This window comes from Talpa europaea (assembly GCF_964194135.1).
Source record: "Talpa europaea genome assembly, chromosome: 7".
NCBI classification, from domain to species: domain Eukaryota; kingdom Metazoa; phylum Chordata; class Mammalia; order Eulipotyphla; family Talpidae; genus Talpa; species Talpa europaea.
This window is the reverse complement of record NC_140074.1, coordinates 76,364,274-76,376,852: the sequence shown is the minus strand read 5'-3', so window position 1 is coordinate 76,376,852 and position 12,579 is coordinate 76,364,274.

Here is a 12,579-nt window from a genome sequence, read left to right as displayed (position 1 = left end):
GTCTTTCTCCCACCAGATGTGAGCTCCACGAGCTTGTTTGTATGGTCATTGTCTGTGCCTGGCCTCTAAAACAGTGCCTAAAAAGCAGTAGGTGCTTAAAAGATTGGGCAATGCATTAATGTGCTTTAAAATGATTTACTTTTTTTTTTTTTTTTTATAGAGGCATGCTTTATTTATTTGTTTGCTGGTTTGTTTGTTTGTTTTGTTTATACATGCACTGGGTACAGTCAGAAGCACGGGAGGGTGAGAGAATTCACCAGAGCCAGAGCGGGGAGCAGAGCAGGCAGAAGGACCGAAGTACACTGCTGAGGGGAGCAGCGGGCGGCAGGAGAGGTCTGCATGCCATGTGGAACCCTCCTCTGGTGGCCGGGGAGCAGCCGGGGATCGAACCGGCGCCGCAGAGGCCGCGCGCAGTTTCGCAACCCAGCGCTCAACCGCTGCGCCACCAGGGAGGCCCAAAAAATGATTTACTTTTGTCAGGCAGCTAGAGCACTGAGGGCAATGCATTAAGAAAAACTAAGGGCTCACATGCCTGGGACCCCAGGAAGCACTTGCCAAAGAATGTAAAGCCAAGGGAGCGCGGAGAAACACCCAGAAGAGACAAAAGCAGCACACCACCCCGACCTACTCACCTTAACCTACAGGCAGGCTGAGAAAGCCCAAGGATAACCAGAAGCAGTGAAGGGGGGAAGGCAGACCCCCGCCCCAACCTGTTGTGGGAACTGATAAAACTGTCCCGTGGGAGCACGGTAGAAGGGGGAGTGACTTAGAAACCCCAGCCTGGACCCATAGACCAACACCTCAGGAATGTCTGCACAGTAAGCCTCAGAAAGGGATGGAATGCGCAGCTCCCTGTACCCCATCTAAGCAAGGAGTCCCCTCACCTTCCTTGCAGTTGTTCTTCCCTGGACTCTGCCTGCCTGGACCTCTTCCAGGTGCACTGTCTGTAAATAAACGGTTTTGCTTTGCCTAGAAGTGGCTTTAAATGCTTTCATGGCTATAGTCAAGGACTGTACTCTCCAGGTTCCCAAAACCTTGAAACAGTAACAGAAATGATTGTAATGAGGGACAGAGTCTATATCACATATCCCTAGAAACAGGACGTGTAACTCATCAGATAGGGCCACCTGTGGAAGCACCAGGTTCATCAGGAGGCAGAGGGAATGAGCAGAAAGAATGGGCACCAGCCCTCTCTGTGGATTTCATGGGAAGGAATGGCAGAGGCAGGGTCAGCTGGTGAGCAGGTTAGTTATGATTAGAGTTCGATTGATCTGGGGGACTCTGGGCTATTGCAGTGGTCTCCAGTAGTCCAGACCCTGGTAACGAAGGCAGAGGAATATGCTTCCTGGAGTATAAAAGGCATAGATAGAGGAGGCAGCTCTGAGTATCAGCTCTTGATTGGTTGGTTTGCATATGACAGACATGCAGCACGCTGATTACTAAATCTAGGAATTAGCTAATCCTGGGAGGGGCAGTCCCTCCTTGGGTCTCTAAGGCCCCTGGGATATCAATTTGTCCTGTCATGTTGTAAAATATAGAAAATTCAAAATGTGATTACTACAGAGTGTGCAGCAGAAGTGTAAAGGTGTGGGTGTAGATGTTTATAGACAAATGTGAGAAGTAAACACACTTGGAGTGAATTAAGACAACTGGGGCTATCATTCCATTTCTTTTGGTCTTGAAATCAGCACATTTCCCTTTGGTGGTTTTGTCAATGGAATCCTCTGAGGGGAGTGATCTTTTTCGACACCACTCCTTCCAAACATTTTACTGGAGTATAACGGGTACGGCTTGTGGATGTTTACCAAGTGAAGACACACGCAGGAACCAGCACCCAGATGAAGAAAGAGCATCGCCAATACAGAGACACTCTTGGGCTGTAACTGGGTAGTCCCCATAGAAAGGAGAGGTTCCAGGTCCCGGGCCCACCTAAGGAAGGGGGGAGATGAGCAGTGAGGGTAGAAGACTGGAGGAAGAAGGGAAGGGAGAAGACCAGGAGGAGAGACATGTGAAGAAGCTGTACTTGCTTCTCGACCTTAGAATTGTAAATTGGCAACATGGAAGGAGACACTTGGTAGAGAAAATGGCAGTCTTTATCTTGAATTGTTTGATTTTGCTCTTTTCCTTCCAGACTTTTCTGGCCTCTCTGTCCCTTTCCTATAGGTCCCCACCAGAAGGTGCCTGAGACTTGTGGCAGGCTTTTGGGCCTCAGTGGCCTTGCTTTAGGCCAACCCTGTTTGGCCAGACATTAACCCATAAAGGGATGGGTAAATTTGGGCTAATTCTATTAAAGTTCTTTTCTGGGCCTCCCTGGTGGCTCAAGGGGTTAAGCACCTCACTATGAAACATTCATAGTGCCCTTCAGTCTGCCCACTAATAGCATCCTGTACATTTCCAATAGCAGTGACCATCCTGATGGCCATAAGAGTTGGTTTCATCATATAAATGGACTCAGATGATGTCTAGCTTTTTATTTGTGATCTTCATGTATATTATTGCATATGGTTGAAGGAAGTTGATTCTCAATGCTATCTAGTATCCGGCCAAGTGAATATGCTATAATTTATTTATCCATTCAAATGTTAAGCACATGAAAAATTTCCAGTCACTTTTTGCCCACTGTTATGCCAGAGTCTTTTAACTGCAAGCAACAGAACTTGCTCTGCACAAGTTGATTTCAAAAGGTTTGTTTATTTGAACCAGTTTAAGCATCTTACAAAATAGAACGAGAAGAGACAATGGCCAGGTTTTGAAAAGGATGCTAGTCAGAGCGCCCCCTGCTAGGGGATGTTTGGGAACAAGAACATGTGGATGATTCTATGTTAGCAGGCAGACTGAAGTGCACCCTGGGACCCCCAAACCTTGCATGCTCTAAATGGGTTCTGCCGTGTGCCACATAAAGACAAACCATACTCAATGCATAAGACCTCCAATAGAAAAGAACTTTACTAGAATTAATATGCATAAACAAAGAGAAAAGAAAGAGAAATAGTTTCAAATTAAGCCCTCAAAGTTACCCATCCCCTAGTGGGTAAATGCTCAGCCAAACAGGTTGGTACAAAGCAGGGCCACTGAGGCCCCAAAACTTGCCACAAGTCTACGGCACCTTCTGGTGGGGACCCATACCAAAAGGTCAGAGGGGCCTGACAAGTCTGGAAGGAAAATGACAAAACAAAAGTACAAGTCAAGAAAAAGGCTGCCATTGTCAGCCTCCCCTCAGGTCTCTCCCTGTGTCTCTTTCAAGTATCTCCTTCCATGTTCCCCAAGTCCTTGATACCAGCCCAAGGCTGAGAAGCAAGCACTGTGGTTTCTTCACATGGCACTCAGCTCCACGTGCCTCCTCCAAATTTTCTCCTTAAGTCCTGTGATCTTTTTTTGCCTTCCCCTCGATGCTCAGCTCCATCTTTCATTGGGAATGGCGAGGGACACCCAACCTCCCCTTTTAGATTACACTGTTATATTTAGATGAAATAGGAAGTTCCTTACCTGCCTGCAGGAACTTTACAGTATGACATAGGAAAAATTAAAAAAAAAAAAAAAAGAGAGAGATCCTGCAGGTAAGCCATTTGGGAAAACAGATTTTAAAAAGTACTTCTCAGTATACTTTCAATATGAGGAAATACAGTTTTACTTTCAAGGAGGGTAGTAGTTTCCATTCCTGGCTTTTCTCACAGAGCATCACCAACTTATATTTGAAGACACTAGTGTGCCAAGAAACACAACTTTGGGAAATGCTGATCCAAAGCAGAGTGTGAATGAAGGGGAGGAGGCTGTGGGCTAGAGCAGGAAATAGGACCTCACTCCTTTCTGTGCGTTCTGGTCCCTGACAATATCACCCCACAAACCATGACCCCAGCAATGACCATAGTTTTCAACCCCAGGATCAGCCTCACCATCTCCTTCAGAGGTTAGAACACCCTGACTGAAAGGTCCCCTTCAGAGATGTGGGTTCAGCACTGGTGCAGGGCTATTTCCAAGCTTTTGTGGCTTCAGTGCCAGTGAGGCACCAAGTTCTGGTTCTAACTCCTCAGGTCTCTCTTCTAGGACCCCCACGCTTCTCAGATCTGGGTTCCCTGGTTCCTTTGGATGCTGGCTGCTTCCTTCAATTACTCTTTGCATCCTTTTTGCTTTTCAGTCCTCCAACATCTGTTCAACTAATTCGTTGTATTAAATGATCTCTGTTAAAATCCAGTCAAGAAATGGGCAGAATAACTTAAAAGATATTTCTCCAAAGAAGAAATGCAAATGGCCAACAGGCATATGAAAAAATATTCAACATCACTTATAATCAGGGAAATGCAAATCAAAACCACATTGAGATACCACTTTACACCAGTGAGAATGGCACATATCAAAAAAACAAGCAACAACAAATGTTGACGAGGATGTGGTGAAAAAGGAATTCTCCTACATTGCTGGTGGGAGTGCAAACCACTATGGAAAGCTGTATGGAGGTTCCTCAGTCTACTAAAAATGGAACTACCATGTGACCCAGCAATTCCACTCCTAGGGATCTCCCCAAAGGACACAAAAACTTTGATTCAAAAGAACACCTGTACGATTACGTTTATTGCAGCACTATTTACAATAGGTAAAACCTGGAAACAACCCAAATGCCCAAAAATAGATGACTGGATCAAGAAGATGTGGTATATATACACAATGGAATATTATTCAGCAATCAAAAATGATAAACTCATGCCATTCGCAGAAACATGAATGGCGCTAGAAGGAATTATGCTCAGTGAAATAAGCCAGAAGGAAAAAAGACAAATACTGGATGGTTTCACTTATAGCAGGAATATAGGGGAACCAAATAAGACATCAGTGTAAAAAATATATAATAACAGTACAAAACACAACAAAGCAAAAAATGGACAATTATGAATCAGAGACATACTGCAGGGAGGAAGAGGGAGAGGGATCAGAGGGAGGGAGGGAGAAGCACAGGGGACTGTGCTGATGGTGCACGGGTACACTGGTGAAGGAAACTCTATGGGGACTACCCCTGAGGGGGTGGGGGAAAGAAAATATTGTTTGAAAATGAACAATGGGCTTCCCCGGTGGTACAGCGGTTGAGCATTGGGTTGCGAAGCTGCCCACAGCCTCTGCAGCGCCAGTTCGATCCCCGGCCGCCGGGTAAGGGTCCCACATGGCGCGCAGACCTCTCCTGCCACCCGCTGCTCCCCTCAGCAGTGTACTTTGTCAGTCTGCTTGTTCTGCTCCCCGCTCTGACTCTGGTGAATTCTCTCACTCTCCCGCACTTCTGACTGTACCCAGTGCTTATATAAATAAATAAACAAACAAACAAACAAATAAATAAATAAATAAATAAATAAATAAAAATCTTTTAAAAAAAATGAACAATGATGTAAAAAATTTAAAAAAAAATTAAAATTTTAAAAAGTCTCTGTTAAAAGAAGGAGTGTAGTTTGTCTTTCTGATTAGACCCTAACTATAAGAACTCTCTTCCTGTCTGTCTCCCAAATGATCAGTTTTCACATTTAACTCTTGTTCAAGATTACTAGCGGAAATGGTGCAAGCAATAAAAAAAGCTCAATAATGCTTAAAAAATAATGTGTGCTGACAGAAGTCAAATCATCTGGACAAATTTTCAATTGGTGAAATTTAACCTGGGGAATTGTTGAAGGAATAACAGGGTCAGGTGCATGGTGAGCTTTGATGTGTTTTGGATCTCAGTATCCTTTCATGCCTATAACATGTAACATGCATGTAACCAGTAACATGTCCTTACCACTTTCAGTCCATGAGACTTAGAGGGGTTATTTCTCCACCTGAGAGGGTAGCATGTGACTTTCCCATAGACTTGGAATTGGAAGCATGTACGCTTGGAGTTTCTGCTGCCATTTTGCCGCCGTAAGCGACTGGAGAATAAAGCCAAGTTTTGGAGAAAAGCAGAAGTGAGAGGCAAGAGTACATGGGGGCTAACTGAGTAGATTTTAAATGACCCAGGTCCCTAACTTCTCTTCATCCACTCAGCTCTACACTTTCTCCTCTTTCAGTCACTAGTACTTCCACCACACATTGCAAAGAAAAATACCGAGACTGGCACTCTGACCATGGAAATGAAAGCCATGGGGTTGTATGGTACACAATGCTCCTACATTTGTGAAGGGATGAGACTGGTCAGGCCACGAGTTGAGTCAGGCCACTTTGGCTATGGAGCAATAGATAATGCAAATTCATAGGTGGTTGCTCAGTTCACATCTGGGAAGTAATAAGTGTTTTTCAAAATAGATGTAAAGTCGCTAATGATGCCTGAGATTTAGAGTGTCTGGCAGATAAAGGCTGACACTAAAACACCCTTTACCAGAAAAGAAAGCTTTAAGCCCATGTTGAGAGAGAGAAAGCTACTGCAGCCTGGTTACACTCTCTGCTTACTCTGTCATCTCATGGACATACAGGGGGTGTTGTCCAACTGATGACTGCAGTCATACATCCTAGCACCCCCAGCTTCTTCATCCTCGTTTTATGTCATTGAAATCCCCAACACATTTCACATCTTCCCATATGTCTTGTTCTGCATCTAGAGAGGGGGATCCTCTTTCAGTTTGGATTTGAAGTGAGCACCTCTTCCTTCATGATACAGCCACACATGACAGAGCCAGAGTGAGTGCTGGGTGCCAAGGTTCAGTGTGGAGTCGGACCCTCCATACTGAAACAGCTCCGATTCTTTTCAAAGCACTGATAAGCAGTTTTTAGGTGTATACACAGAAAACATAAAAAAAATGGTGAAAAGAAGTGAAGCATGTTTATAAATGTGTAGGGGCTGTTTCTGCAAAAGACCCACAAGCAGCTGGTAAGAATAGTGGCAGAGGGCCTCCCTGGCTGCACAGTGGGTTGAGTGCAATGCTGTGAAGCTGTCCAAAGCCTCTGCAGCGCTGGTTGATTTCTGGCCGGCCAGCGAGATACCCACGTGGAGTGGCAGACCTCTTCTGCCTTGGCCACTGCTACCCTCAGCAGTGTGTTTCAGTAGATCCGCCTGTTCTCCCCACTCTCTCTGGTGAATTCTCTCACCCTCTCACGCCTCTGGCCTATACCCCAGTTCTTGTATAAATAAAAATAAATCTTTAAATTTTTTTTTTAAATAATAAAAAAAAGAACAGTGGCAGAGCTCTCTGGGAGGGGGAGAAGGAAGGAAACTATGTTCTTTTTACCCTTTGAATTTTGCCCTAGGAATCTGACCAATTAATTTGGAAGTATGCAAAAAAGGAGTAAGGCTGGTAGGATATCCTGGTAGGATAGGTATTCCAGGAAGAAAAAAATGTCTAATTATTACGTACTAGGTACGTTTACAGAAATTAAAAAAAAAAAAAATGGGATTCACCACAGCAGATGCTTTTCAGATAGTGTAGGTTTACTGTTATTCCATGTGATCAAGGTCAAGGGAAGGGAGGGATTGCCTTAATCCCAGGCAGGAAATGGAGGCCCCTGACCTGTAGGTGTCATTTGTGGGTCCTGGAAAGGGAATCCATGCTAACTTCTGATTTCCCAGACACTAAAGAGAGAAATCCTATCCCTTCTCAAGACAAAGGCAGCCCAGACCTGGCCTCATTCATATGCAAGGCAAGTGGTCAGAGGCTGAAGCTTGGCAGCACTTCCGGTGTGGATAGCTCTAGGGAGTTGCTGTGTGTGGGAGAGTGAGGAGAATGTCACAAGTCTTCAGGGCACTGTCTAGCTAGAGGACAGTAGAGGAAGCTGTCCTGAGAGTGCCAGGAAAAGGCATATGTAACTGTTTTAACTTGTCCATGCCCAGAAACTAGGACCATTAATCCACTACAGGCAGGTGGAAGAAATGGATCTCTGCAACATCACAGATCAAACCCAACCTGACATCCACTTGCCCCATCCATTTAGTACTGCTGCTAACAGATGGTTCTGCCACCTGGCCTCCAGGACACAGCTGGTCTGTGAGTCACACGTGCCTGCCAGAAGGTCAGGGCTTTCTGCAGAAGTGCTCAGCAGTGGTGGAGCCCAGGTGTGGGCTGCCTGCCTCTGTTGCTCACAAGCTGTGTGACCCTCTCTGTCTCAACTTCTTCTTTTTTAAGAAGATGATAATAATAATACCTACCCAGAAGGGTTGTGAGAAAATCCACTTGAAGTGTTTAACAAATGAAACATAGCCAGAGCTCAATAAATGTGAACCCATGACCTCAGAGCCTTTATTCCCCAGCTCGAGCGCCCTCGGCCAGCTTAATAGAGGAAATATGAGGTTTACAACCACCCAGGTCCCTGTGTGTTTTAACACGCTTTGGGGGTGGAGGGTGGTGGTGTGGAAAATGGATTAGGGAGGGAGGCTAAAGACTAGGCCTCTAGGAGAAGTCTGCAGGGGCCCGGATGGGAGGTGGAAAGGCAGGCACTTGGCCTTGGGCAGTGGGCTTCGGGGACGCCTCTGGAGAAACTCCTTTGGACTGGGCAACAAGCTAGGAACTCAGGGCGAGACTTTCAAGTCTAGAGGAAGGTGGAAGGCAGGGAATGCAGCTGCAGGGAGAAGCTTAGGGGGTGTGGATGAGTGGAAGGCTTGCTCCGTGAGACCTGAGGCAACAGCCCAGGCCCAGGGGCGGCTGCGAGCGCAGGGGTGGGGTTCAGGCAGGAGGTGGGGCAGATCTGCACGTGGGGGGCCAGTTTCCCAGCGCCGCTGGCCCAGGTTTGGACACGGCGTGAGGAGGTGCTAAACCCGACTTCCTCCTCGCGCGGGGGGCTGGGCCGGGCGGCCCGAGGCGGCGGCTGCGAGGCCCCGAGGCGGCCGGGAGCTCCGCCTTGCCCGGCTCCTTCCTTCCTCCCGCCGCACCCCAGTCCTCGCCGGGGCTCCCGTTCCGCCCCCCGCCCCGGCGCCTCCGCCCTCCCGCTTCCCAGGACCTCAGAGAGACGAGCCGGGGATGGAGCCGAGGCTGGTTTTCCCGCGGGCCGCCGGCCAGGCCGCAGAAACCGCCGCCGCTCACCCCCGGCCGGCGGCCCGCGAGGGGGGGGGGCCTCCGCGGGGCCGAGGGGCGGCTGCGCCGGGGCGACGGCCGGCCGCGCACGGCTAAGGGCGGTGTGGGGGCGCAGGAGGAGCTCCCGGGAACACGTCTCCGCAGGTCGCACCCCGGGGAAAGCCTTCTGCCCCGCCTCATAGCCCCCCGCTCCCGCTGGCTGGGGCGGCGCCGCCCTGTCCTCTAGAGCGCGGGCCGGGCTGACCGCGCGCTGGAAGCTCAGGGGCAGGAGCTCAGCCAGGGCTGCTGCTTCGTGCGGGCCCCCCTGGAGGCGGTGGGCCTGCCCCGCGGCCCGGTGGCCAGGGGCCCCCGGTCACCCATCGCCTTCCGCCTACTAAGGGACTCGGGGACTTTCGTGAGGTTTGCAGCCGTGACAGATAACGCGACCTGGAGACGCAGTTCCCTGGAGTTTACGTGCATGTTTTCCATTAATACAGCCAGAACGTAATTTAATTAGCGTTCATTCCGTCCCCCTCCCCCCCCAAAAAAGAGAAAATAAACTTGATTCGGGGGAACAAAATTTTCTCCCCTGCTCAGGGGTGGTGAGGAACCAGCTGTAGGTTTGGGGACTGCGGTGGTAGGTTAACTGTGACCAACCTCAGCAGCAGTGGGTGACCTTCTGGAAACTTGCAAGGAAGGTTAAAAGGAGCTGTCCTTTATCTGAAACAATACACACACACACACATATCCCCCTAATATTTGCCTGCAGGATTCCCAGCTGGGGGCGCCTCTGGGGCATGGCGAGGAGGAGTCAGAGGCAGAGCCAAGCTCAAGCTGAGTGGGAGGACTAGTTGCTGTGCAGTGGGGAGACTCCAACTGCCGACACCATCTCACAGAGTAACAGGCCAAGAGTCACCCTTGCCCAGATGCAGTTTCTGTTCCATGCTGCAGGGGACACCTCTGCAAGGAGCTGCCTCCCTACATCCTTCTTCCCCCCAAGACAAAATTGTTTGATGAGTCACTCAGCTACCCCTTCAGGTCTTTTGGTTCTCCCTCTGCCCTTTCTCTGGGCCTCCTTCCCCTCACCCCCCACCTCCATGCCATTTGGCCAATACAAAACATTAATGTTTTTATGAGGCCCACAATGCTGCTCATGAGGGGTTTTAAAGTGGCAGGGCACAAAGGAAATCATCCTCTGGGTTCTGGGTTCTTCTAAGCTGGCAAATAAAGAAGCATCAGACAGATTGAAAAGAGAAAAAGCCAAAAGGAAGTTTAATAATAGCATATATACCTCCTGTGTAGGTGGGAGAGACCCAGCATAACTGAGTAACTCATCCAGTGGCTTTAGGGGCCAGCTTAAAGAGCTTAGCTAGGATGGGAGAACTTGGGGCTGGAGGAGAGAAGATGTTTTAGGGTGTTTACCAAGGAAAGTGCAGCAAACTGAAAGTATGCAGATAGAGTTCTGCCTTCTCCCTTGAAAACTGAGATGATGAAATTAGGTCTTTCTGGGAGAGCTCTTTACAGACAGAAGTTTATATATAAATATCAAAAGCAACCATCACCCAGCCTTCAGAGCCCCTCCTTGAAATCAAACTTTTGCCATTTGGGTATGACAGATTTTGCTTTCCTACAAAGGTTGAGGGAGGAAGTAATCTTCCTGCCTGGCTGCCTGCCCATCCCCAGAACTTCAGGGTGGCCTTTTCTGATCACTCCAGTCTAAAGCATGTTTCTTCTTTATCTTGTGGCCTCTGGAGGCCTACCTGGTTTTCACTACTCACAGAACATCCATCATTTGTGCCTGGGTTCCTTAGGCCATCTTGTCTTCATCTTCACACACCTTCCTGGGGTGGGGGGACAGGGGACACATGTTTGTCCACCTCCACATTCCTCAGCACACTCTCTGCTCTAAGGTAGCTTTTAGGACCACAGGAGCTGCTGTGCCTTTCAGGCCACTTTGGCAGCTCTGGGTCACTCCGGGAGGTAAATGGCACCCCCCCAAGGGCTCCCTGGACTGGCTGGTCTTGCCTTCTCCTAGGGATCCTTACTGGATCCCTGCTTCTGGGGATGACTTGCCTGATGATATGGCCTCTGGAGTGTTCTACATAGGACATTAAGGGCTCCTTTGGTCTTGCTCAACCTGAACCTGGCTGATGGCATTTCCCTTCTTCACCCATGTATAAAGCAGTAGGGTGAGGCATTTATTAAAACAGAGGAATTTGGGGAGTTAAGAGTTCTTTTTTTTTTTTAAAAGATTTATTTATTTATACAAGAACTGAGGTACAGGCCAGATGTGTGGGAGGGTGAGAGGATTCACCAGAGACAGAGTGGGGAACAGAACAGGCAGACTGATGAAATACACTGCTGAGGGGAGCAGCGAGCAAGACAGGAGAGGTCTGTCGTGCCATGTTTGACCCTCGCTGGCCAGCCAGGATCGAACCGGCAGTGCAGAGGCTGCTGACAGCTTCACAGTGCAGCGCTCAACCGCCTGTACCACCAGGGGAGGCCTGAGTTAAGAGTTCTAAGTAGGGTGAAGATCTGAATGTAGTGTTTGGGAAGAGTAGGAAAAACAGGGAAAGCTACGTCAACCTACAAATTCAGGAAGCAATTAAAAAGCAAAATCACATTTGCAATTAATTGCAATTTGGGGTACACAGATTCAGGAGGTAAACCTAGAACGTGCTCCAGGAGGGACACAGTCCAGAGATTTTATGTATGTAAAAGAGAAAGATGATGTACTTTGGTTTAAAAAAATAGATGATTTGTCTTACAAGCTTAAACTATTTTTAACTCTACATAATTGGTAACTGATTCTCTAGAAAGGATGAAAAGGGAACTGGCTGACATCCTCCTGCTAAAGTTTATAATCATCAGTTCTCAAACAATTATTTGCTAAATGGTTTCTTAAAATAATTGCTTTTCACCTAATTCATGTCTTTAGCCCAATTGAAATAAGACAGGTGATACAATATCTCTGTAATGGTTCCCTGATTCTTTTTAAAAATGGCACCACCGATGCCAGCTTAACAGACATTAGGTTGCTGGACAGGGCATTGGGGATCCCATTGAGACTTGGGGAAGGAGGTAGACTCCAGGGTCAGGGACTGACTTGGAAGGAACTTGAAACCTTGCCAGGAGGACAGAAGGGAGGGACTGATGGGGAGAGGGCAGTGAGTCCTTCCTGGGGAGAAAGACAGAGATTGGCTATTGGAAGCATATTGTGTAGGGGGAAGATGGCATGCAGGCAGCAGGGGGAGAGCGGAGTTTCTCATGGAATGTACATTGGCTTTAATGGTTTTAAAAATTAAGATTTTTTTTTGGTTCTTATCAATGGTTTTATAATAGTTTTAGAAAGAAAATATATGCAAATGAGCTATTATGAGCCTTCTTTTGAAGGCTTTCAGTCCAGTAGCATATCTCACTTTATAAAAAATAAAATCCAGAGTTAAAAGTGATGAGTAGAGATGCTGATACATCTTTCAATTTGACAAGACTTCTCACTAGCATTCCCTTAGAGACATCTAAGAAATTCAAAGCTGTACTCTTCATCCTGGTTTAAATAAGCAAAAAACAATATAAAGTGATTTTCACTTATTTCTTTCAGTGAGACAGAGGGATCCATCTAGCTAACCAAAAAGACACCTGTAGA